The 27,091-nt window shown below is 36.4% G+C and overlaps 1 protein-coding gene across 2 annotated transcripts in view; it reads right to left on the bottom strand.

The window, feature by feature from the left end:
- Positions 1–27,091, bottom strand: part of PAWR (pro-apoptotic WT1 regulator) — a 144,867-nt gene that overhangs the window by 59,955 nt on the left and 57,821 nt on the right. The window lies entirely within an intron of this gene.

Raw genomic sequence — 27,091 nt, 5'->3', positions numbered from 1 at the left:
ATTGTTGACCATGATCAATTGAAGTTCATTCCTGGACTGCAGGGCTGGTTCAATATTTGTAAATCAAACAATGTCATACATCACATTAGTAGAAAAAAGGGTAAGAACCATATGATCCTGTCAATAGATGCTGAGAAAAAAAAATCACTGGACAAAATATAGCACCCATTCTTAATAAAAACACTCAAGAAAGTCGGGATAGAAGGAACACAACTTAACATCAAAAAGGTCATATATAGAAAGTCAACAGCTAGTATCATCCTCAATGGGGAAAAACTGAGAGGATCCCCCCGAGATCAGGAACACAACAGGGATGTCCACTCTCACCACTGTTCTTTGACACAGGGTTAGAAGTTCTAGCCTCAACAATTAGACAACAGAATGAAATAAAGGCATCCAAACTGGCAGAGAAGAACTCAAACTTTCACGTTTTGCAGAAAACATGATACTCTACATGGAAAACCCAAAAGACGCCACCAAAAAGCTGCTAGAACTGATACATGAATTCAGCAAAGTCACAGATACAAAACCAGATTGATACAGAAATCAGCTGCATTTCTATACACCGATAATGAAGCAACAGAAAGAGAAATTAAGAAATCAATCCCATTTACAACTGCACCAAGAAGCAGAAAATACCTAGGAATATACCTAACCAAAGATGTAAAACATAAGTATGCTGAAAACTATAGAAAAATTATGAAAGAAATTGAAGACGACACAAAGAAATGGAAAAACATTCCACGCTCATGGATTGGAAGAACAAATATTGTTAAAATGCCAATACCACCCAAATCAATCTAGACATTCAAAGCAATCCCAATCAAAATTGCACCAGCATTCTTCTCAGAGCTAGAACAAACAATCCTAAAATTTGTATGGAACTACAAAAGACCCTGAAGAGCCAAAGTAATATTGAAAAAGAAAACCAAAGCTGGAGGCATCACAATCCCGGACTTCAAGCTGTATTACAAAGCTATAATCATCAAGACAATATGGTATTGGCACAAAAACAGATACAAAGACCAATGGAATAGAATAGAGAACCCAGAACTGGACTCACAAATACATAGCCAACTAATCTTTAACAAAGCAGGAAAGAATATCCACTGGAAAAAAGACAGTCTGTTTAGTAAATGGTGCTGGGAGAACTGAATCACAGCAACATGCAGAAGAATGAAACTGGACCACTTTCTTACAGCATACACAAAAATAAACTCAAAATGGATGAAAGACCTAAATGTGACACAGGAAACCATCAAAACCCTACAGAAAACAGGCAACGATTTCTTTGACCTCAGCTGCAGCAGAAAAGATGCTCAACATCATTCATCATCAGGGAAACACAAATCAAAACCACACTGAGATACCACCTCACACCAGCCAGAGTGGCTAAAATTAACAACTCCGGAAACAGAATTGGTCAGGATGTGGAGAAATGGGAACCCTCCGGCGCTGTTGGTGGGAATGCAAAATGGTGTACCCAATCTGGAAAACAGTTTGAAGGTTCTTCAAAGATTAAAAATAGAATTACCCTATGACCCAACAATAGTACTACTAAGAATTTATCCAAAGGATACAGGAGTGCTGATTCATAGGGGCACATGTACCCCAATGTTTACAGCAGTGCTTCCAACAATAGCCAAATTATGAAAAGAGCCCAAATGTCCATCAACTGATGAATGGATAAAGATGTGGTTTAGGGGCACATGGGTGGCTCAGTCGGTTGGGTGTCTGTCTTCGGCTTAGGTCATGAACTCACAGCCTGTGAGTTCCAGCCCTGCATCAAGCTCTGTGCTGATAGCTCAGAGCCTGGAACATGCTTCGGATTCTGTGTCTCCCTCTCTCTCAAAAATAAAGAAACACTTAAAAGTAACTTAAAAAAAAAAAAAAGATGTGATTTATGTATACAATGGAATACTAGTTGGCAATGAGAAAGAATGAAATCCTGCCATTTGCAACAACGTGGATAGAACTGGAGGTATTATGCTAAGTGAAATAAGTCAGTCAGAGAAAGACCTATCATGTTTTCACTCATATGTTGAACTTGAGAAATGTAACAGAAGACCATGGGGGAAGGGAAGGGGGGAGAAAACAGTTTCAAACAGAGAGGGAGGCAAACCCATAAGAGACTCTTAAAGATAGAGGAATGTTGATGGGGGGGGGGTGGGGAAAGAGGAAAATGGGTGATGGGCATTGAGGAGGGCACTTGTTGGGATGAGCACTGGATGCTATATGTAAGTGATGATTCATGGGAATCTACTCCTGAAGCCAAGAACAAGCACAGTGTATACACTGTATGCTACCTAACTTGACAATAAATTATATTTTAAAAAAAAATCTCTCTCTCTCTAGGAGTGCCTGGGTGGCTCAGTCGATTAAGTATCCAACTTCCACTCAGGTCATTATCTCGCGGTTCATGAGTTGGAGCCCCATATCGGGATCTGTGCTGACAGCTCAGAGTCTGAAGCCTGCTTCACATTCTGTGTCTCCCTCTCTGCCCCTTCCCCACTCACACTCTTTCTCTCTCTCTAAAATAAATAAATGTCAAAAAAAATTTTTTTGAAGATTCTCTAACAAACAAATAAAAGAAACTTATTTTGGGAACAGAACCTGTATACAGCTGTTCAAAGTGGAAATTAACAGGGGTCAAAAGTGGAGTAGACAACAATGTAGGCAATTTGATCCTATGAAAAATAATGTATCCTAGCAGGACAACAGAAACAACAAAAGAAATCTTGTAAAGGGTACCCAGGTTGAAGAAATTAGTCCTGATTAGAAAAATAATCTCTCTTAGAACTCTCTAAAAAACTTTTTCAGACCAATAGATAGTGTCATATTTAATGGCAAAATATCCACAAAATTTAAAAGCAAAATCAGACTTAAAACATTCATATTCATTCCACTATCAAGATAGCTGTTAACATCACTCTGGGAGTGCTATCTGATTAAACTAGGTAATAAACAATTTCAACTTTAGAAAGAAAGCAAAATCCCTTTACCTCAGATCATATAACTTCATTGAGATAATACATAAAAATATTATAGAATTATTAGAGCTTGTTACGATGGTTTTTATGTAAGTATGAAAAAACAGCTTCCCAAAGTAAAATTATACAATAGTCAGTTGTATAATTTTATAATAATAAGTATAAAAAACAATAACCTTTATGAAACAGAACTATAAAACTTTGCTGAGAAATATAAACTAAAACCTATTCTTAAATGGAGAAAAACCTAATATTGTGAAGATATCAATAATCTGTAAATCAATTTGTAAGTTGAATAAAAATTCCAATCAATATCTTAAGGAAATTTATTTGGAAAGTAGAGTGGGTCATCTGGATAAATAAATACACAATGCATCCAGAAAACTTACTTTTCTGAAAAGAGTTATGACAGAACATTCACTCGTTAACATTAAAATGTATAAATTCACAATAACTGTACAATTGAGGCCCTTAGGAAAAAAGAATACAGTAAAAGAATTCTTCGATACTGAGACAAGAGATCAATCATTTAATGGAGTGCGGGCTGACAGGCAAAAGAATAAGATCTGGGAAAAATAAAGAGTGGTCTTATCTCTAGCCTTCTACTCTAGGAAAGCAAACATCACTCATTCTCCAGTACCTGGACTGCAAAAATGCCTTACCATAAGATCGAATGTCAGTCACAAAAAGCTAGAACTCTTATATCCTAGAGTAGCGTAGATAGAAAGTAAAAGTTGAAGCAAGTAGCCATGAACTCCCTGGGCACAGGGATAATATTTTATTTCTCCTTGTTTTCATTTGCTGAGATCCAGTCTCTCGATACTAACCACCTTCCCTCCTTCCACTACATCAATAAATGTAGACTCCCTTGCTAGCAAATTAAAAAGAAGAAAAAAAATCAGCAAATGTTAAATGAATGAATGAGTTCACAGGATGAGACAAATTAGGGGGATGGGCAATGGTACCCCAACTTAAAACTGAACATTCTTTCTCATGGCAATGCTGTCACCTACTGACCTGGGAACCTACTCATCACACATACTATCTCTGTGGAGAGCGTGTGCATCTTACATTCTAGGCAGCTTTTAGAAAAGTGATTACTTGATGAATCACAACTTCCCTCCAAGGTTCTTGTAGCAACCAATACAGTTCTTTTGGCAACAAGCATCCTAAAAATTCTTTAAGCTATCTTACATAACTGGGATAAATACACCTGGAAGAACACTTTGCTAGAAATGGTGAGAAATAAGAATGAAAGTAAAAAAGAACTGAGTTAATGGACCAAGGTGGGTTAAGACATTTTCTACTTCTATTTCTTGCAAACATTAGTATTTCTCAAAGTGCACAGCCAACTGATATCCTTAAGAGAGACAGAATTATGTTTTAAGATTTTTTATTTTTAAGTATTCTCTACATCCAACATGGGGCTCAAACTCACAACCCCAAGATCAAGAGTCATATGCTCCATCTACTGAGCCAGCCAGGAATCCTGACAGTTATTTTTTTTTTATCTGAAATGTTTTTTCTTCTTCTTTTTTTTATTGTTTTCTTAAATCTAAATCAAAGTTAGTTAACATACAGTATAATAATGACTTCAGGAATAGAATTTAGTGATTCACTGCTTACATATAACACCCACTGCTCATCCCAACAAGTGTCCTCCTTAACGCCCCTCAACCATTTAGCTCTTCCCCATCCAACACCCCTCCAGCAACCCTCAGGTTGTTCTCTGTATTCAAGAGTGTCTTATGGTTTGTCTCCTTTGTTTTTACATTGTTTTTGCTTCCCTTCCTTTGTTCATCTGTTTTTTACCTACAGTTTTCAGTATACAGATTTTTCACCTCTTTGGTTAGGTTTCTTCCTAGGTATTTTATGGTTTTGATTGCAATTGTAAATGGGATCGAGTCCTTGATTTCTCTTTCTGCTGCTTCATAACTGGTGTATAGAAATGTAATGAATTTCTGTGCATTTATTTTATATCCTGCGACATTGCTGAATTCATGTATCAGTTCTAGCAGTCTTTTGGATCTTCCATATACAGCATCACTTCATTTGTGAAGAGTGAAAGTTTGACTTCCTCCTTGCCGATCTGGATGACTTTTATTTCTTTGTGTTGTCTGATTGCTGAGGCTAGGACTTCCAACACTATGTTGGGTAACAGTGGTGAGAGTGGACATCCTTGTTGTATTCCTGACCTTAGGGGAAAGCACTCAGTTTTTCCCCATTGAGGATATTAGTGGCAGGTCTTTCATGATCTTGAGGTATGATGTTTCTATATCTACTTTCTTGAGGGTTTTTATCAAGAAAGGATGCTGTATTTTGTCAAACGCTTTTTCAGCATCTATTGAGAGGATCATGTGGTTCTTATCCTTCTTTTATAATGTGATGCATCACATTGATTGATTTGTAGATACTGAACAAGCCCTGTGTCCCAAGAATAAATCCCACTTGATCATGGTGAATAATTCTTTTAATGTATTGTTGAATCTGGTTGGCTAGTATCTTGTTGAGAAGTTTTGCATTCATGTTCATCAGGGAAACTGCTGTGTAGTTCTCCTTTTTAGTCGGGTCTTTGTCTGGTTTTGGAATCAAAGTAATGCTGGCCTCACAGAATGAGTTTGGAAGTTTTCTCTCCATTTCTATTTTTTGGAATGGCTTCAAAAGAACAGGAGTTAACTCTTCTTTAAATGTTTGGTAGAATTCCCCTGGAAAGCCATCTGGCCCTGGACTCTTGTTTGTTGGGAGATTTTTGATTACTGATTCAATTTCTTTATTGGTTATGCGTCTGTTCAAATCTTCTATTTCTTCCTGTTTCAGTTTTAGTAGTTTATATGTTTCTAGAAATTTGTCCATTTCATTCAGATTGCCCAATTTGCTGGCATATAATTGCTCATAATATTCTCTTATTATTGTTAGCATTTCTGCAGTTTGGTTGTGCTCTCTCCTCTTTAATTCATGATTTTATTTGGGCCCTTTTCGTTTTTCTTTTTGATCAGTCTCGCTAGGGGGTGTATCAATTTTGTTATTTTTTTCAAAGAACCAGCTCCTGGTCATTGATCTGTTCTACTGGTTTTTTGATTTCACTATCACTGATTTCTGCTCTAATCTTTATTATTTCCCTTTTTCTGCTGGTTTTGGACTTTATTTTCTGTTCTTTTTCCAGCTCTTTTAGGTATAAGGTTGGGTTGTGTATTTGAGACCTTTCTTCCTTCTTTAGGAAGGCCTGGATTGCTATTTTCTTCCCTCTTATGACTGCCTTTGCTGCATCTCAAATGCCACGACAACAAGGATGGACAAAGCAGAGCAGCGAATCTGCGATATAGAAGACAAAATTTTGGGTAATAATGAAGCAGAAAAACAGGTAAACAAAGGCAATAAAATCACAATACAAGACTTAGAGAAATCAATGACTTATTAAAAAAGAATAACATCCAAATCATAGCAGTCCCAGAAGATGAAGAGAGAGAAGAAGGGCAGAAGGTTTATGTGAGCAAATTATAGTGGAAAACTTTCCTAATTTGGGGAAGGACACAGACATCAAAATCCAAGAAGCACAGAGAACTACCATTAGATTCAACAAAAACTGACCATCACCAAGGCACATCATAATCAAATTCATAAAATACACAGACAAGGAAAGAATTATGAAAGCAGCAAAGGAAAAAAAAAGTCCCTAACCTATAAGGGAAGACAGATCTAGTTTGCAGCAGACCTATCCACAGAAACTTGGCAGGCCAGAAAGGAGTGGCAGGATATATACAATGTGTTGAACTGGAAAAATATGCAGCCAAGAATTATTCATTCAGCAAGGTTGTCATTCAAAATAGAAGGAGAAAGAGGTTCCCAAACAAAAACTAAAGGAGTTCGTGACCATTAAACTAGCCCCACAAGAAGTTCTAAGAGGGACCCTTTGAGTGGAGGAAACACAAAACAAAACAAAAAAGACCAAAAGAAACAAAGACTAGAAAGGACCAGAGAATATCACCAGCAACACCAACTTTACAGGCAACACAATGCCACTAAGTTTATATCTTTCAGTACTCACTCTAAATGTCAATGGATTAAATGCTTCAATCAAAAGACATAGGGTATCAGAATGTATAATAAAACAGGATCCATCTATATGCTGGTTACTAGAGACCCATTTTAGACCTAAAGACACCTGCAGATTGAAAGTAAGGGGAGGAAGAACTGTCTACCATGCTAGTGGTTGCCAAAAGAAAGCTGTAGTAGCCATACTCCTATCAGACAAACTAAATTTTAAAATAAAGACTGTAACAAGAGATAAAGAAGGGCATTACATCATAATTAAGGGGTTTATCCACCAAGATCTAACCCCTTAATTATGATGTAATGCCCTTCTTTATCTCTTGTTACAGTGATAAAAAAAAAAATTCACAATGTGAAAGCACCCAAATATATACATCAATTCATCACAAACATAAAAGAAACTCATTGATAATAATACCATAATAGTAGGGGACCTTCAACACCCCACTTACAACAATGGACAGATCATGTAAGCAGAAAACCAACAAGGAAACAATGGCTTTGAATGACACACTGGACTGGATGGACTTAATAGGTATGTTCAGAACATTTCATCCTAATGCAGCAGAATACACATTCTTCTTGAGTACACATTTAACATTCATTATCCAGAATAGATCGCAGACTGCAACACAAATCAGACCTCAACAAGATCAAGATCATACCCTGCATATTTTCAGACCACAACACTATGAAACTCGAAATTAACCACAAGAAAAAATTCAGGAAGACCATGAATACTTGGAGATTAAAGAACATCCTAAAAGAACGGGTTAACCAATAAATTAAGGAGGAAATTAAAATGTACATGGAAGACAATGAATATGAAAACACAACAGCCCAACAGTTACATAAAAAAATTTTTTTTAAGTTTACTTATTTTTGAGAGAGAGAGAGAGAGAGAGAGGGAGGAAGAGAGAAAGAACAAGCAGAGGAGGGACAGAGAAAGGGAGAAAGAGAATCTCAAAGAGGCTCTGCACTGTCAGCGCAGAACCCATGCAGGGCTCAAGCTCACAAATTGCGAGATCAGGACCTGAGCCGAAATCAACAGTCAGACACTTAACCAAATAGGCTGCCCAGGCACCCCTCCCCCTCCAACAGTAATTTTTAAATAAGTACTAGCAAAAGAGAACCAAAAAGAACCGTAAACATTTTTTAAAGTTTCTTTCTACTAAGTACAAGCTTTTTATCTGAGAGAAAAAGAGAAGAAGAAAAAGACACTGATTTTATATTATATTTATACCAATACTGTGGAACTGAATTCCTTATCTCTCTTCCCAGCTCTCATTTCTAGATGAATGTAATCATGTAAACATTACTCTCTCCTTTTACACAGATTACAAAACAGAAATGCATTAGAACTAGGTTAACAATTATTTTAAATTGAAACCAAAAAAGTCAAATTTTATGAAATGACAGTTTGAAACACAAATAATAAGCATCACTGATTGTCATCAAGTTCTTTGCTTTTCCAAAAGCTGCATTTTATAGCACTAATACTTCAGCAAGTAAAACCCCTGAGCAAAACAAAGATATGATTTTCATTCCTAACAACACATTACTAACTTTAAAATTCTATATATGTCCTAAAAAATTATTCAGATTATCGCTACAAATCTGACAAAAGTAACCAAGTAAAAAGGAAATCAGGATTTTTTTTTATTGTTTATATTTTAGAGAGAAAGAAAGAGAGAGAGTACATGCAAGTGTGCACATGGGTGAGGGGCAGAAAGAAAGGGAGACAGAGAATCCTAAGCAGACTCTGTACTTTAATCAGAATGATTAAAATTAAAGACTGATAATATCAAGCGTTACTGAGGATTTCAAACATCCTAGGAATAGGAATAGGAATATCTCCTATATCGCTGGTAAAAACTAAACACAGAAAACAGTTTGACAATTTCTTATAAACTTAAACATACATTTACCATATGACCCAGCAATTCTAGTTATTTACCAAGAGGAATAAAAACATGTTCACTCAAAACGTGCACAAAAACTTGTATGAAAAAAAATCAACTTTTTTCATAATAGCCAAAAATTACAAATAGTTCAAAAGTCTACCAACTAGTAAACAGATAAATAGTAGTATAGCCATATAGCAGAAAACTAACTCAGTAACAAAATGAATGGAATCTCAAAAGCATGATGCTAAGTGAAAGATACCAGAAAATGAAGCCTATATACTGTATGATTCCATGTATATAAAATTCCAGAGAAAGCAAAATCATAATGACAGAAAACAGATTAGTGGTTGCCAGGAGCTGGGTGTGAGAAGGAGGAGCTGATGAGAAAGGGGCAGAAGGAGTGATGGAAATGTTCTATATGATTCTCATGATGGTTTACTCAGATTTGTACATTTGTCAAAATTCATCAAATTGTATTCTTAAAACAGTAGCATATTATTATATATAAATGACAAATAAATATAACATTAAAAACATAGTGGAGATATTGAACAAATGAAATGAGTTTAAAAAACAAAGACTGAACCTTTTATCTGATTAAGCTTCTAGATCCAACTACTAATTACAGAAAATAGAGGGGGGACATAAACTCTCATCAGATAACCACCATGGAGATGCAATCATGAAATCCAAACTATAGGAAACTCTAAGCAGGAGTCAGAAAACTGTGAAAAAATAAGGCAATATTTTAGTCTTCTAGGGCTACATAAGATCTGTTACCTTTTTTTTTTTTAACAATCCTTTAAAAACACAAAACCATTCTTAGCTCTCCATCATACAGAAACAAGCCTCTACTGATCTCTGCTATAAAAGACAAACAGCCAGTCTCTACAACTAATAAACTGCCAGAAGGGAAAAGAGAAAACAAAGGAGAAGAGACCAATAAATTTGAAACTCAAAGGACATATGAACTAATACCAATATACCGACCTACTCTATGTCCTATTAAAGGAAACTTTTTAAAATTATCATTTAAGAGACTGTTTGAACAATGCATATATGGTAAAAGTAAGTCTCAGGAGTTTCATGAGATTAAGGATCTATTTTTAACCTTTTCAGGTGCAGTGATATTTTCTTTTGTTTAAAAAAAAAAAAAAAAAGATTCCAGGGGACCTGGGTGGCTCAGTGGGTTAAGCGTCTGACTCTTGGTTTCGGCTCAGGTCCTGATCTATCTCACAGTTCGAGGCCCCTCATCTCCCATCAGGCTCTGCACTGACAACATGAAGCCTGCTTGGGATTCTCTCTCTCTCTGCTCCTTCCTCCCTCCCTGTCTCTCTCTCTCTCTCTCAAAATAAACAAATTAAACTTAAATTTAAAAAGAAAATTACAGGGCGCCTGAGTGGCTCAGTCGGTTAAGCAGCCGACTTCGGCTCAGGTCATGATCTCACAGTCTGTGAGTTCGAGCCCTGTGTCGGGCTCTGTGGCTGACAGCTCAGAGCCTGGAGCCTGTTTCGGATTCTGTGTTTCCCTCTCTCTGACCCTCCCCCATTCATGCTCTGTCTCAAAAACAAATAAACGTTTAAAAAAAAAAATTTTTTTTTTTAAAGAAAATTACAAGATAGGAACTCAGAATTTGGAATCATAAAGACCTAGATTCAAATCCCAGGTCTGTCACTTAAAATAGTAATAGTTTCTACTATTGACTATTTTCTAGGTGTGCAGGGCACTGTTAAGCACTAACATGTAATATTTCATAAATTCTCACAAAAACCTTAGGAAGGTGTGTACTATTTTACAGAAGAGGAATGTGAGGATCAGAATTACATAACAGGCTTAAAAACACAAAGTGGTTGAGGGGTCAGTTGGAACTCTGACCAAGAATAACCTATTCATCAGTCATAAAATTCACTTAGCACCTCACAACCAGAATTTTCATTAAGAAAAAGAACAGAACAGGGGCGCCTGGGTGGCGCAGTCGGTTAAGCGTCCGACTTCAGCCAGGTCACGATCTCGCGGTCCGTGAGTTCGAGCCCCGCGTCGGGCTCTGGGCTGACGGCTCAGAGCCTGGAGCCTGTTTCCGATTCTGTGTCTCCCTCTCTCTCTCTGCCCCTCCCCCGTTCATGCTCTGTCTCTCTCTGTCCCAAAAATAAATAAACGTTGAAAAAAAAATTAAAAAAAAAAAAAAAAGAAAAAGAACAGAACAGAAAATATCAGAGAACACGTTTTTAATGAAGCTTTTGTTTCAGACTGTCTATGAATACACTGGCTCACTTAGTATAAGTATATAGTACAGAATTAGAGGTGCAGGGAAAAAAGAGCGGCTATGAGTTGACGATAGCCATAGCTGGATGACAGCTGTAGAAGTGTTTATCTACCCTGTAGTTGTGTGTGTGTGTGTGTGTGTGTGTGTGTGTGTTAATTTTTAATTTTAAAGGGACTTTCTGGAGGAATTCTATCAGGTCGCATTCCCACATCTACTTCAGTCACTGAAACAGACCAAGCTTCCCCCAGGTCTCATCCAGCACTGTACAGACTCTCATTCCCATCTTGCTTTGTACATTCCATAATCTAAGTCAATCATGTATTCCTCCTCTCCTTCCTAATCATTACACTGTATCCTCTGAATTCCTGTAGATTCATGAACTGCTCTCCTCAGCTGCAGAATGAAATCTAGCTGGCTCTCAGTAAAAGCCCTTCCCCCTATAGCTGTCTCAACTTAAAGCTATTTGTTTTTTAATTTCTCTCATTATCTTCAGTCCTGGTGGTAGGGTTAGTGCTTTCTCTGACCACCATTCTGGAGCAAGTCTCTCCTTTGACCATGAAGCTCTATCTAGCCCAGTGATTCTCATTTAGTCAATATCACTCCCTACAAGGCCTAGAATTTTCTGAAGGCATTTTTGGTCGTATTGATGACTAAGGGAAGCTATTGGTTTATGGATCAGGAGCATGGAATGAATATCTTGCAACGTGAAAAGTTAGTCCAAGAAAAAACTGACCTACATCCCATTCAACTACAGAATGTAATACTGAACAGTCATGAAGGTGAAAAATCTATAATGATCTAGGCTTAAACATATTTTACCTCTAAAAAACAATGGGGGGGGGATGCTGGGTTTTAAAATATACATAGATTTTTCCAGGAAAACAACTATACCTTGTAAATGGTATTTTGCTAGTAACCTTATGAAAAAATTGCTTGACATTTCAGAAAATATCACTAACAGCAAAACTATTCATGCTACTTGAGTCATTAATAAAGCACACTTTTATCAGTCCAAAAGAAAGTCTGAAAGCCACAGTACTGTTTTTATAGCTCTAAGTCTCTGCTTGAGGCAATAGACTGCACTATCACAATAGCAGCATTACAACAGGGTATCACACTTTTATAACAAAATATGGCATATACAGAATGTATTCAACGTCTGCTGAACTAAATGGGTGCACAGTGGAAAGACAAGACTAGACTGAACCAAATTACAAAGGACACTGAGACTAAAAAACTGAGGCTTAAAGTCTAAAATACAAAGTAACCCACCAATCATTTAATTTCTTAAACAAATGAGAGGCATACTAGTTTTGAAAGACTAACCTTAGAGTGATATATATGCAAATAAACCTGGGCTGGGAATCTTAAGGCAGTAATTTCCCACTACTAAAATTTGTTACCACAGATCAAAGGTTTTTTGGTTTTCGTTTTTTTTTTTTTTTTTTCCTTCGGTTCAAAGTCTTTCCTTTTATTAAAGTCCAAGTTACCACTACATGGTTTGGTATTCAATAAAGGAAAACGTGTTCAAATAAGGTAAAACTTTATCATCAGTATCTCCAGGTGATTGTTTACACTCAAGTAGCATCGTGAGCATTGCTGAGAAGCCTATCCATGAGGTTTACACTTTGCCTAATTCCTCTGGAGTGGAGATTCCCAGTTCATTTAAAGTTAGCCTAAGTTTCTGGATGACACAGAGGTAGATTTCCTTATGAGGTCCTGCTTTGTCCTTAACAATCTGCAGGATGCAAACTGCAATAGCAAAAATTTAACCACCTGCATGTCAGCAAAGCAGCATCAATGACTTTGGGTTCTGGAACCAGATCACAGCCAACAAGCAAGTTCATCCCTTTACACAATTCCCAGGCATCAATATCGGGCTTGATGAAGTATGTCACCCAGCAAGCATCAAACTCCTTATCTGTCCCCTGTGACCCATGGGAGTAGCAGCTAAGGCAGCAAGGCCAGAGGACCAGGGGGCCCAGGGGCCCAGGGGCCCACAGCAGGGTACAGGAGGCCTCCAGGGCTGGGAAGGGCAGCTACAGCTGCTGCCACCATGCAGGAGCAGAGAACAGCACCGACCCTGATGATGACAGCATACAGTCCAAGCCAAAAGTTTTTAATATATCAAAAATTTAGTAAAAAAAATTTTTTTTAATTTATAGAGGGGTGCCTGGATGGCCTAGTCAGTTGAGCATCCAACTTTGGCTCAGGTCTTGATCTTGAGGTTCATGGGTTCGAGCCCTACATCAGGCTCTGTGCTGACAGTTCGGAGCCTGGAGCCTGCTTCACATTCTGTGTCTCCCTCTCTCTCTGCCCCTCCCCCACTTGCCCTCTGTGTCTCTCTCTCAAAAGTAAACATTAAAAGAATTTTTTAATAAAATAAAAATTTAGTAAGTTGATAGAATGAAATAACTAAAACAGATCCATTTCATGGATTAATAAAAATTTTATTAATGTATTTTTAAATGCTTCCAATATATGGAAAACAGCATATTCCAAAGAACTTTTTACTTACATTAATAAAAATCCTTGGACAGTTGGTAGGGTATACCTAAGCGCAACAGATAATCATCATTCACAACTATTATTTATCTAGAACTATGCATACCAAAGCAAAATACAATTAAAATTTTTTTGATTCAAACATATTAAAATTTGTTAAAATTAATTTTTGATAAAAATTAATGCTTAAGCCAAATTTTCAGACTTTGATATTTTGACAGAATAAATTGTGTGGTATACTATCTAGTTCTTGGAAGAGTTCAGCTGCATACTGCTTCACATTCCTTTCTTTTTTTTCACATCTGTTCTCTTTCAAAAGCGATGAGTCTTACAAAGAATGAAACAATTCATCTCCAAACAATATTGAATAGTTCACAAAATCCATTAAAAAATGCTAGTTCCTTTAATTTTCAGAATCCCTCCCCCCAAATTTTACTATTCTCTTCTATCCAAATGCTGAAGTGTATATAACATATGCTCATCTAATCTTAATATGAAGAATCTACATAAATTCCTTAGGTGTTCTGGTTTTTCAATGAATTTTTGCTAAGTATAAATACTTCTCTATAAAGCTCTAACACTAGGGAATAGGGCAACATTCTCTTCATATGAATTAGAATGAGAAAAAAAATACAACAGAACTAAAATGAAATGTAAATTTTAAACAGCCAAATAAATTTAACTATATGCATTACAATAAATCATACAAATGTGGCTCTAAAAGCATTCCAATTGTCCTTTGCATTTAAAAGAAAATCAAGTAAGGGGCACCTGGGTGGCTCAGTAGGTTAAGCACTGGACTTCTGATTTTGGCTCAGGTCATGATCTCAAAGTTCCGTGGGTTCAAGCCCCACATCAGGCTCTGTGCTGACAGTGCAGCACCTGCTTGGGATTCTGTCTCCCTCTCTCTCTGCCCTTCCCCTGCTCATGGTCTCTATCTGTCTGTCTCTCTCTCTCAAAAATAAATAATTAAACTTAAAAAAAATCTTATAAAAGAAAATCAGGTAAGCAATCCTAGCATAGCTCTTAGGGAAAAGAAAGAAAAGCTATATAACTCCATGAGAATGAAAAAAAGTTTCTACTTAGCATCACACAATTACAAACCATGAATATGGATAAGTGCTGTAGGTTCCAAGATGAAAGTTACTATATCCATGAAAGGCATTAGGAAAGTTGAGATTTTCTTCAATAAGACCATGTCAATCCTATCAGTACTGCTGCTGCTTTATCTGCCTCTCTCTCTGGTAAAACCCCTTTTCATCCTCCATTAGTCCTTTACCTAGCCAATACCAGTTTGTCATCACTCAACATCTGCCTAGCTACTCCTTACCTTCACTCCCTGCTCCTAAGCCAAGAGGTTTATTTTGAAATGGTCAAACAAAAGAAACTTCCCAACATGACAAAAAGAAAACTGACATAAGATCAAATTAATAAGCATCTCTACATGAAAAGAACTGAGCAAAATGAACAAATGATCTCTCCTCTCATCAGGTGACTGAAAAAGTGACACAGATCTGTAACACAATGATTAAAAACTGCTGCTACTACTACTACTACTACACACAGCCCTAGCCAGAATGTACGGGAAATAAATGGAGTAAATTAAAATGTATGAAATTTCCAAAACTAATTGTTAAACAATAATTCGATAACTGAATTAGTTATGCTTTCTAACAACTTGATAACATCTAATAGCAGTGTTCTGACTTCATGGATTTCAGAGCTCAGTTTACAAAAAAGTTAGCATTTTAAACAAAAAAGAAATCTTATTTGGAAAGAATCTGAGAATGTAACACTCCAGAAACAGGAAATGCAATCAGATTTTCATTCTGACACAGTTTTAAAGCACCTTCCCCATCATTAAAATCTACACCAATACTATCACGTATTGCTCAGCCACAGTCTGATCCAACCACACTATCTGGTGCTGGTATCACATCAGACCTCAGGGCTAAGCAGTGTTAAATTCTCTAAACAGCAATATTCATGATTAGAGAGGCAGCAATCTCACTTTCAGCCATTTCAACTAATATTAATAATTTTTTTAATTTCTTTAACATTTATTCATTTTTGAGAGACAGAAAGAGCACAAGTGGGGAAAGGGCAGGGAGACAGGGAGACACAGAATCCGAAGCAGACTCCAGGCTCCGAGCTGTCAGCATGGAGCCCAACGCCAGGTTCAAACTCACAGACTGTGAAATCATGACCTGAGCTGAAGTCAGATGCCCAACTGACTGAGCCAGCCAGGCGCCCCTCAACTAATATTAATAATTTTAAAACTGTAGTTGAGTACTTTTAAACAGAAAATTTCATCTTTCCTAATTACAAAATTACTTAATATACATTACCAAAACACTTTTAAAATAGAAAAAAGAAGGAAGCATAAAAAAATCATCCTTAATCTTAACTGTTAATCGTTTTGATACAAATTCTTCTACTAGAACTTTTTTTTTAAATCCAGGTAATTATAGGCATCCTGCTGATACCTAATTGTGCCATCTCTTCATTTGCAACAAAAATTTTAGTAGCTGCACATTATGATATGACATGAATACAGCATGATCTGTTTAAGCATATATGATTGTGGGTCATACAAGCTAAATAGTCTTTCATATAAATTCTAGTGTACATCTCTAACTTTCATGGCTTTTTAAACATGCTGCCAAATCTTCTGCCAAGAAGGCTGTCTTATCCTTATATTTTTAACTCTTTCCAAGCATAGTAGGCAATTAATGGTTTGACTCAACCCTAGTCAGAAGAATGAACATGTTATCTTTATTGACTCTATATATTTCCTTATGTATCTTTATTTTCCTCACTGATCTCCTCTTTCAATTAAAAACATTTTTTAATGTTTATTTATTTTTGAGAGAGAGAGAGACAGAGAGACAGAGTATGAGTGGGGAAGGGGCAGAGAGAGGGAAACACAGAATCCAAAGCAGATTCCAGGTTCTGAGCTGTCAGCAGAGAGCCCAACATGGGGCTCGAACTCACAAACCATGACATCATGACCTGAGCCGAAGTGGGCTGCTCAACCAACTGAACCACCCAGGCACCCCTCCTCTTCTAATTTTTATATTAGTTCATTCATTTCCCTAGTATTTCTAAAAACTCTTAATATAATAAGATGGTAACTTTGTCTATCATATAGTCAGGTTTTTTTCTAGCTCACCTTTTAATTCTGTTTGTTTTCCTTTTGAAATTTTCTCCCTGTGCTTTTATGTTAAGAAAATGTTTTCCCATTCTGAAAACACATACACTTTCTAATTCTTGCAATCTCAGTATTAACTTTTGAACTCATTTCACATTTAATTTGTCATATAGTGAGGCTGGAGACATTTTTTTTTTTATGTAATAAGCAACTGTTATAGCCATACACATGGAATAATCCAGAACTGTAACAATGGCAATGGGTTGTATGAGTAATGGCTCCTGGAGGAATTTAGCAACGCCCTCCAAATTTCATACTCAGAGGCTCTAAACAACCCATCTCCTCACCATGGATTCAAAAAGCTACCTTTGTTTCAAACTTTTATATATGGGTATGTTTTTAACTTTCTATTATGTTCCACTGATCTATGTTAATATCCAAATGATATTACTTTTATCATTATAAGTTAATAGCATCTAATAATATCTAGCAGATCTCTTTATTATTCATTTTAAAAACTCTCTTGGCCATTTGCAGCCAGTGTATTCTAGAATAATCATTTCAACACATTTGAATTAGGTATAAATTATTTGCAGAAAACTACTGACAACATTTATTAGCTCCATGACCTTACAAAATGGGGACAAGAGCAGTGCCCATATTATAGGGTTGTTGCTATACAGGATAGCAGTAAGTTAAAACCAAGGAAATGAAAGTAGATATGGACAATGGCAATAGACTCTGACTGGACTGGGAGAGCCAAAAGCAGTCAAGCAGCATTAACAAGATGACTCTTAGTTGTTTAGCTCACAGTGTCATTCATGTACACGGAAAATTTTAAAGGGAAATGATGAAGGGGTTTGGTGTTAAGCATCTGAAATATTTGTGGGATATATAAGAGGAAAGGAAAGACCAAGGTACAGATCAAAGGCTAAACCTCTTCTAAAACTGCAAAGGCAGCTCTCACAATATAGATCTAAATAAAGATAACTTAGACAAAATAGGCAAAAAAAAAAAAAAAAATTGAGAGAGTTCTGACTGAGGGTTCTCTAGTTCCTCTGAAAAGTTAACTGTGCTATTCTGCTGACAATCATGGGTAGAAGTTTAGAATAAGGTAATGGCTGTGAAGTGGATTAAAAGTTTAAAACAGCTATTTTAGGAAACATAAAAGTGAGTGAAATACAAATATGTAAAGGATTTTCAGACAAGTGCTGAGGGTCCAGCTCAGAACAAAGACCCTAAGACTTCAAAATGGTACCAGTCAGGTGTTACTAATTTAAAGCTCCTTAGTGCTATGAATCCAATTCTACTATGAACATATTTATTGATATTTTCAACAAGTTGTCAAATAGTTTTTGGAACGAATGTGGAGGATGGTCTTCCCATATCCCTCAATTTTGAAACAGGTAATTCAGAAGCAAGTCTTAGCCAGCAGCATATTAATTATGCAATTATATATGAATATAGTAACTATGTTTAATATCATCTTCCATCAATATCTGACTCCATTCCAGAATTTTTTTAAGTTATTACACTTAGCTAAGAAAAAATCCAGGATTGTACTAGTTTTAGGTGAAAATTCTTTCCACAGCTTTATATTATACACTTTCTTCTATTATCTACAACCCAAGTCTCAATCTAATTAGACTTGTTCTAATGCTTAACAGTCGGGAGTAATAGGCTTGGGTATTTATAACATAAAAATTCCTCAACATGAGTCACACAAACAATTCTAGGAAAACAAACTAGGCACTAATATAAGGGGAGAAACTATCTTCAGAAAGAACTATCAAAACACAAATATGCAAAATATATTCTATCTTAAATGTATCAATGATGACTCTTAAGTATAGTACTGAGGTCAGAAAAGTAAACATCATACTCTTCAGCTCAATAGTTCACACATTATTGATTATACTCCTAGAGAAGCAATGATATGAAAAATCAAAGAAAACGATCCAAATTATCTACATTTAGTTTTCAACTATTATCAGATTTAAACAATCCAGTATTCACAGGCTTTCTTCAGTTACATCCAATGATGTTACATAATCCCATGATAGTTATTCCTCAACTTCCAAGATATTTGGGCAATATACTCAACTACTCTATGCTTATTTTTTTCATCCAGAGAATGGGAAAAACACCAATGGCTATGCCTCATAGAACTGTACAGATTAAAGAAAGTAACGTATGCAAAAAAGCTTAGAACAATAACACACACAGCACTTAGTAAATTATTTTTATAATCCCCATCAAACACTCAGATGTACATTTAAACATGCTAATAACAATAATAGCTTTTCCTGGACAGTTACTATGTTCTAGGCATTTTTTAATAGTTTTCTTGGATTATTTGTTAATCCTCACAGGGAGGTACTATTACAGATTTATTTGGTCAGTGCTGCTTCAGCTGGAATCACCTTCTCCACCTTACTTCTCTATGCTTCCAACTGCAAATATCCAATTCTTTCACACAGGAGGAATATGTATATATATATGTATATGTATATGTGTATGTATACATTTACTGTGTATATATATAAATATGTATATATATATTTACTGAATGAAACTTCGGTTATTTCAAATGTAAAAATCAGACTATAAATTCTCAAATTCTTAATCTTTACCGCATACTATTTATTGATTACATACCACTACACTGATCCTTTCTTTCCTGTTATCTACTTAATTAGATTTTATGGTTCCTAAAGGAAGGGACCTCATCCAGTATTGTTTCTGAATCCTTCAGTCTCTTGTCAGTAATACCTACATAATGGGAGCTTAATAAATACAAATGCATATTTACTAAGAATTTCCTATAAAATTTTAAAATGCTTTTAATAGCAAAAATATGCACTCATTCAAGGACATTCCTTCTGCTTAAAAATACAATTTGAAAAATCCTTATGCACACAGAAATAACTTCTCGTAGCCCCTTCCCATTTTATCCCAGTCTGTTTCATTACAGATTTTAATGAGAAACAGGATTTTCAAGAACTCTCACACACAGCATGCTCTAACAAAGACTACAGAAATGCAGTAAAGCCTTGTTTCTTCAGCACCGAATAAGCCAAACTTCCCTACATCTTAAACAATTAATATGGGTAATACTCAACATCAAACCCCTCCCTCCAAACAATGAAAAGCAGTGATTAACAAATTCAAAGGATCTAAAATTAAGCATAAAAAGACTGCAGGCAGAAGCTCTGAAACTTTTTAAATAGGTTACGTCTTTCTAGTTTTTGTGGGAATATTTATTTATAAAATCATTCATAATTTCCTATAAACTACCTATTGAGATTTGGGGAAGCAGGAAAAGATTATAGAACAGAAGTCAATCTACCACATGTTGAGATTTCCCCAATGCAATGTATTTTTTTCCGAGAATTTAAAAATATTTGGATAAACACAATGACAGAGTAACTTGTATACATACTTGAACAAAAGGAATGATAGCACTGAATCCTTTGGAACTGAGCAATTATCCTGGAATCTCTTTTATGCTTAGAGAAACAAAACCACCAAATAGCTTCTCTCTCTCCTTTGGCCAGAATTTTCAATAGAGAACATTACCATTTGGTCAATACTACTAAAAACAAATTACTGAATAAGGGAAGGTTATAGGAAAAGGGATCCTAGAGAAGAATAAGTTGAGAGTCATAATTTTGCTATGGTTTCCACTTGCACAGCACAAAGCTCTGTAGAGGTTCTACAGAGAACCTACCTTTTCAATTCTCTGAGAAATGCATCTTTAGTCTTCTTTTTTCCCTTAGGAACATTCATATAACGCCTCTTAGGAAGCTTTCCACTTCTGTTTAAATTTCCTTGTCCCCTATATACATCCTCTCCCATTCCCAATATAGACCATCTGAAAATTATTTTTTTTTAACTTTTTAAGTTTGTTTATTTTGAGAGAGAGAGAGAGAGAGAGAGAGAGAGAGAGAGAGCGCGCACAAGCGGGAGAGGGGCAGAGAGAGAGGAAGACAAAGAACCCAAAGCAAGCTCCAGGCTCTGAGCTGTCAGTGGAGAGCCTGATGTAGGGCTCAAAATCACCAACCGAGATCAGGACCTGAGCCAAAATCAGATGCTCAACCGACTGAGCCACCCAGGTGCCTCATCTGAAAATAATTTAAACTTAACATATAAATCATCCATACTAATGTATACTTTCATTAAGAATGGTTTCTCCCACAAAAAAAAATTAAAAGTATATGTCTATATAAAACAAACTGATTTTGTTTTTTTTTTATTTTTTTTTCCAACGTTTATTTATTTTTGGGACAGAGAGAGTCAGAGCATGAACGGGGGAGGGGCAGAGAGAGAGGGAGACACAGAATCGGAAACAGGTTCCAGGCTCTGAGCCAACAGCCCAGAGCCCGACGCGGGGCTCGAACTCACGGACCGCGAGATCGTGACCTGGCTGAAGTCGGACGCTTAACCGACTGCGCCACCCAGGCGCCCCTAAACAAACTGATTTTGAATGTAAGCTATCACTTGGCACAGAAGCTGGCACACTACAGGTACTTAAAAATTAAGCAGACGAATGTACAACTTAACAAGCAAACTGATGAATCTACTTTAGCCTTGCACATTCCCACCCATCAAGGGTCTTTCCTAGATCTGACATTTCTCTCCCATCACTCAGCCCCAAGACTCCAGGGCTCAGTCTTACTTGCTGTACCTTATTCTTCTATGGCAGACCTACAATCAAAGGGTGACCCAAAAAGGCAATCCAAACTGTATAGCCAAGAGAGATTCTGCCTTCTCAAGCTCTTTAATACTTTGGATATACATACTTAAGGCATGAAGAAGAGAAAGGACCTAGGAGAAAGACTACTTGGGAGCATAGGGATGCAGCTTAAAGAAACTCAATCCTAGAATAGTTTGATGGGTAGGGATCTTGGAAGAGAGTTTATGAGTATATATATCAGCGCATCTCAGAGTCTGAGGTCAAGAAGAATAACCAAAAATTGTGTTCACAGTGGCTACATAGTAAAGAAAGTAAACGGAGAACTAAAAATTTATTCTCTATCTAGTTACCATTTAACACCCATAATTAAATGGTGTGTATGTTTTATTTTAAATTTTATTAGATAACATTAAACTCTATTTGTTCCCTTCAATCTCAGGTTTTGTTGATTATACAAAGTAGTTAACCTGATTTTTAAAATCTGTTAGATAGTACAGGATCATGCTAACTCAAATATAGTAACAACAGTAACAGTTAACAAACATATAGCACTTATGTGTCAGACACTGCACTAAGCGCTTTTCAGAGAATAACTCTTTTAAACCTTTACAATCCTATAAAATAAGTACTATTAACCCCACTTTACAAATTTGGAAGCGGTTAAGCAACTTGCCTAAAGTCACACAGCTAACAAATGACGGAATTGTGATCTGAATTCAGATAATATGGCTGGCTGCAGAGCCCTATGTTGTTAATCACTAAGTCATATTTACTATTCTGTGGTGACTAGCTTATACTCTATTCTTACAAAAAAAAAACAAAAAACAACAACACAAAACAGGTCTCAAATACAGCAATATTTTAAACAATGTTTATTAACAGGATTAAGAAAGTCTATGGGATGCCTGGGTGGCTCAGTCGGTTAAGCATCTGACTCTTAATTTCGACTCGGGTCATGATCTCACAGTTCATGAGTTTAAGCCCCATGCTGGGCTCCACACTGACAGGGCAGAGCCTGCTTGGGATTCTCTGTCTCACTCTCTCTCTGTCCCTCTTCTGCTTGTGCGCACTCGCTCTCTCTCTCAAAATAAATAAATACATATTTAAAAAAATAATAAAAAGGGAAAAAAAAAGAAAGTCTAATGACTTACCAAGGGAAACTACATAACTCCTTTCCTGAGCATTTTGAAAAATCACAAATATTTATCTGAGATGCTATTAGATGAAGTTGGGGGATGGAGTATAACAGGAAAAATATAGTTTATTAAATCTAAGATGCCATTGATTGAAAACTTATTATTTTACATGCCACTGACAAAAGAAAAAAAAACTTGCCAAACTATAATACAATGTTATTTTAAAACATAACTTAAGGGGCGCCTGGGTGGCGCAGTCGGTTAAGCGTCCGACTTCAGCCAGGTCACAATCTCGCGGTCCGTGAGTTCGAGCCCCGCGTTGGGCTCTGGGCTGATGGCTCAGAGCCTGGAGCCTGTTTCCGATTCTGTGTCTCCCTCTCTCTCTGCCCCTCCCCCGTTCATGCTCTGTCTCTCTCTGTCCCAAAAATAAATAAACGTTGAAAAAAAAAATTAAAAAAAAAAATAACTTAAGTAAACAGTAAACAAAGGTATAACTAAGTCAGTAAACTAGTCATTTATCAAGGAAACTTCAATATATGGTTGCTTAACAGATGAAACCATGTAAAAGAAAATTAGTATTTTCTTGAAATCTGCTGTCATTCTGGTAATCTACATATATAGAAGAAATTAAAGACTTGAAAACAGCCTAAGACTAGGGTTTAAATTGTGGTTGTAGAGAACTTCAAGACTACATGAGGTTTACCAATCGCATGCTTAGATTAGGGCATATGTATTAGTTAGCTGGGGCTACCATAACAAAACACCATATACTGGGTGGCTTACAGAGGAAAAATTTAATTGACTCACAGTTCTTAAGGCTGGAAGTCCAAGACCAAGGTGCCAACAGATTTGGTTTCTCCTATCAACCTCTCTCCTTGGCTTGCAGACAGCTGTCTTCTCACAGTACCTTCACAGGACCTTTTTTCTCTGGTGTCTCTCTCTCTCTTACAAGGACACCATATTGGATTAGTGTCCCACTCTTATGATCTCATTTAACCTTAATTATCTCTTTAAAGGCCCTATCTCCAAATACAGTCACATTGGGGGTTAGGGCTTGAGAGGGGGGAGGATAAAATTCAGTCTATAACAACATACAAGAGCTGATCTTAGTGGAACCCATTCCTAGAATACAAAACATCATTTCTGCTATAGGAAGCTACTGTTGAGGTAATAGTATTCAGTATAAAGTCGTTTCTACATTAGGATCAACAGCAAAAAAGAAAAAAGAAAAAAAAATCAGAATAGCTCTTCATCTGAGACTAAAATAAATTACTCCGGGATTTTTAAAAATTGTTTAAGGTTCAAGAAAGTTTCCTGATCTCTGGCTCTTGCTATATTCTCATACTAGAATCGATTAAGGGCAGAGGCAGAGGGCAGAGGCACCTGGGTGGCTGAGTTGGCTGAGCTTCCAACTCTTGGAACTCTTCCCTCTCTCTCCCTCTCTTCCCTCTCTCTCCCTCTGCCCCTCTCACTGCACATGTTCTCATAAACAAATAAATAGAGGCATCTGGGTGGCTCAGTCAGTTAAGCATCTGACTCTTGATTTGGGCTCAGGTCATGATCTCACGGTTCGTGAGTTCAAGCCCCACATCGGGCTCTGCACTGACAGCAAGGACCCTGCTTAGCTCTCTCTCCCTCTCTCTCTGCCCCTTCCCAGCTTGTTCTGTCTCTCAATAAGTAAGTAAGTAAATAAATACATACATACATACATACATACATACATACATGTCAGAGTTGGGGATAGTGGAGGGAGAGAAGAAGGAAGAAAATTACGTTGGCAGTTTAGGATACAGCACTCTTAACTCTTGCCAGCTTTTAGTTTGGCACTCCGTAGATTACTTGAACCAAAATACTTAATACTCAAAGGAGGTATAAAAATACATACAGCAAATTTAAGGTCTAACATAGACTTCTGCCGGTTCTCAGCTTCATGTCAAAACTCATAAAAGTGGAAAGCAAGAAAATCTTATGAACAAAACGTCAGCTCCCCCTGAATGAGCATTTAAATGTTATCTGAAAGCAGAAAACAGAAATAGTTTAAAAGACTTTTCAAAGCTTATGGGGTCTACTCAATTGCCAATAAGTCTACTAGTTTAAAAACTGGTTTTTGAAGCCTATTGATTCTGCTGTTTTAACAGGAAACTTCTACAAAATTGTATTTGCTTTGCCCCCCCAAAAGCATTCATAAAACACAGCATTTACATATAATGCCTACTCTAAACCCTAGATATTCAGAAACCATCCACTGAATTAAGTCATCGGCTCATTTAGAGTTTATCCCATAAGCTGGAATCTGCAAGGGGAAAAGTGGAAGCACAAGGTAGGCTAGAGATAGGGGAAAAGACATACTTTTTTTTAAAATATAAATTCAAGTTAGTTAACATATAATGTAGCATTTGTTTTATGAGTAGAATTTAGTGATTCATCACTTACATATAATACCCAGTGCTGGTTACCTGCTATTTTTCAACTGTCAAGGAGTATCAGAATGTATGTACAAACCAAATATAAAACAGTATCTATATGTTTGGTTGGTTAGCGTCTTAACCATAACAAATACACGAACGATGGTGGACCACTTTTAGTTTACTATTTGTGTCCATGCTTCTCCATAAATTTAGGCAATTAAATATGAAAGCAAATAGTAATAACACTTTGATTTGACACATTTGAATCAATGAACATTAACACACAATAGTTACTTAGAAAGGAAAACATTCCTTCAGCAAAAATGTGCTTATTATGTGGTTTCTTGTCTTTGTAATTGAAATTTAAGATTTGTTTAAATTGTCAAAATCCCATATCATTGAGTTTTAGTTTATTTTAAAAGGATCCAAAGTTCTTGATCTCATGTCAGAAGTGAACAAGACTTTTATAATGAGAAGAAAACAAAATGCCTACAGAAAATGATAAGTTCACTTTGTCTTAATTCTGACATTTACTGAAAAATGCTCTGTGTAGCATACTTCTCAAAGCCTTTCAAAGAATGATAATAATATGCTTTTCCTATTACACAGTCCAGATCAAATTATATGCCTAACAATTACAAACATGAAGTATTTCATTTACATACCTTCTTTCAGTGTTCAGAACACATTTCCTGTTGACCAAATCACTTACGTGAAAGATTTAAACAGGTCACTAGGTAATAAAAATTCCATTTCTCCTTAGTTGTTTTCCTATTCCCTTTATTAAAATACTTTCTTTTTTTAATGTTTATTTTTGAGAGAGAGGGAGAGAGACTGCATGCACGCACAAGACAGGGAGAGGCAGAGAGGGAGGGAGACACAGAATCTGAAGCAAGCTCCAGGCTCTGAGCAGGGCTTGAACTCGCAAACCATGAGATCATGACCTGAGCTGAAGTCAGCACTTAACTGACTGAGCCAGCCAGTCAGCCTATCAAAATACTTTCTGAGCCATATCCTGAAATATCAGTGTCCTCATTATCCCAACTGTAGCGTTGCTTTGTATAATTTGAAGGCCCATAGAGCCACTCGATGTTGATGTGCTTTATAGCATTTCAAAGAGACAGCCCCTTACAGTACCAAGTCCAATTAGGAACAAGAATGTTGAGGTCAGGTTCTGCTACCACATAACTTTAAACTAGTCCCTCTAACTCCTTGAGTCCCCGTCTCAACCATAAAAGGACCATTTTTATATAACGACATCTAGTGATTTTCAAATGAAATTATGTTTATTAATACACTTCATAAAATGTTACTTGTTACACAATCTAATGGATACATCATTCCTGCAAATATTTATATGCAAGGCACTGTGTTAGCAAATGGAGACTGAGAAATAAACAAAACAAATAATCCCTCTCCTCATGGAACTTAGATTCTAGGTGGGGAAATAATATATTTAATCTGTTTCCTTCCACTAAAAATGACAATGAAGAAATGTTAAAAAGGTATTAACACATAATGATAAAAAAATGAGGTAACAGAAGATGACAGCTAAATCTTGGACTAGGGAAAGCAGATGGACAATTGCTGATTAGGCAGAGCAGATGAAGCTGAAATCTACATATCAGTCAAAAAAAGGAAAAAGTATACCAAGGAAGTGAAGAAAATGTTTAGGAACTAGAAGTATCAGAAGTCCCCCTAAAGGCAAGGGGTAGGGTTGGGCAAAAAAAAGGGAGGAATGGTAAAAATTCTATGTAAGAAGAAGTTAGGACAACCTACTCCCTACCTTCCTCAGCGAAGCAACTATTTTCTCCCCACAGACAAAGTTTATTCCCCACAAAAACTGAACCAAAGAGGTGTCTGACTGAGACATCAATAACAGTGAAAGGTGCAGGTGAGGAATGAATCACATCACACTGATATAAGGAGTGAACATACATACGTATAAAATAGTGTCATAAAAATAAAAGTATCACTTTATAGTT

The sequence above is a fragment of the Herpailurus yagouaroundi genome, unplaced genomic scaffold (genome assembly GCF_014898765.1).
Source record: "Herpailurus yagouaroundi ecotype Mexico unplaced genomic scaffold, PumYag 182, whole genome shotgun sequence".
NCBI lineage: Eukaryota > Metazoa > Chordata > Mammalia > Carnivora > Felidae > Herpailurus > Herpailurus yagouaroundi.
Note: the sequence above shows the minus strand (reverse complement) of the source record. Positions and strands in the feature narration are given on the sequence as shown.